At 41.5% G+C, this 1,225-nt stretch overlaps 1 non-coding gene across 1 annotated transcript; it reads left to right on the top strand.

The window, feature by feature from the left end:
• Nucleotides 1-249: 249 nt before the first annotated feature.
• TRNAT-AGU (transfer RNA threonine (anticodon AGU)) lies at nucleotides 250-323 on the top strand. Its single transcript has one exon. It is a non-coding gene; the product is annotated as a tRNA-Thr (tRNA).
• Nucleotides 324-1,225: the final 902 nt, after the last annotated feature.

Genomic DNA, 1,225 nt, shown 5'->3' with positions numbered 1-1,225 from the left:
CAGAGGTGCTAGAAACTAGAGCTGATGGGGGCAAGTATGCCAAGATTACCACCTTAGCAAGAAGGAAATGGCATGAAACTCTAAAAAGAAGATACTGTCGAGCTGTCAAATTTAGACTCGTAACGTCTTTACTGCGGYGGCATGTCATACACCAGAAATACGGTCTCTCAGCAGGAAAAGCAGCTTTCCTAATAAAACCAGGAGAGTATTGCCTCTGCTTCTAATGAACATCAATAATCCTAATAGCAGGGCACYGTGGCTTAGTTGGTTAAAGCGCCTGTCTAGTAAACAGGAGATCCTGGGTTCGAATCCCAGCGGTGCCTCTGTGGGGCGGTGCCAGCCTTTGGGGTTAGGTTTAGCTGAGTTGGTTAGAGTGTGGTGTTAATAATTCCAAGGTCATGGGTTCGATCCCTATACGGGCCAATTGTTTGAGGGTTGGACTAGATGATCTCCAGAGGTCCCTTCCAACCTTATMAGTTCTACRATACTCTATGTTCTGGCTGAAGGCTCACAAGCCTCTATGCATGGATTATGAAGAGTAGCAAGAGCAGGAAACTCAAGCTTCAGGTAAAGCAAAAAAGGAAGTGGCCAAACTAGAGTGGGAACAGTTTTGCGAGGCTGGATATTAGAATATAATAGGAGGTAGGACTCACTCTATAGAAACTATGGTGCCTTTCATGAAGGAGACAGATGACCAAAAAGATTCTCAGCACTGGAAGATTTTGCTTMTCTCTCTAGCTAGGTGATTCAGTTTATGCATTTTATTACTTGTCTGCAAAAGCCTGTGGTCACCACTTGTCATGGATTTGTTTTATTATGATGCCCTGCAGTTCATGTGAGAAATCAGTAGTTAGGCTAACATAGCAGAAATGGAACRGTTCTTAAGCGCTAGTGAACAGAGGAGCTTCTCTAAAACAATATATCTTTGAGATATTGAGAAACTGTTGTTTCTTTCAGGAACATATTTCTTGATGCATATTTCTTGATGCTTTAGCATGCTAAAAAACGTGGCTTTTTGTTGGATTCACAGTTTAGTAGGTAGATTTGAAAGATTTTGTTTTTTGGCATTGGAAACAAAGCAAATACAATGAACATCATCCCACCATCTTCATTTTGTATTGGGCTTGTGTGGTCAGAAAYAGTATATTATTTTTGTTGTACTGAGATGCTTAATTCTCAGTTGCTCTTTATGTGTGAGAGCAACTGGAATGTATTGGGCTCTGCC

The sequence above is a fragment of the Rhea americana genome, unplaced genomic scaffold (assembly GCF_003343005.1).
Source record: "Rhea americana isolate MKP2758 unplaced genomic scaffold, rheAme1 scaffold_63, whole genome shotgun sequence".
NCBI lineage: Eukaryota > Metazoa > Chordata > Aves > Rheiformes > Rheidae > Rhea > Rhea americana.
The sequence above is the reverse complement of the archived record's forward strand: the minus strand, read 5'-3'. Positions and strand labels throughout refer to the sequence as shown.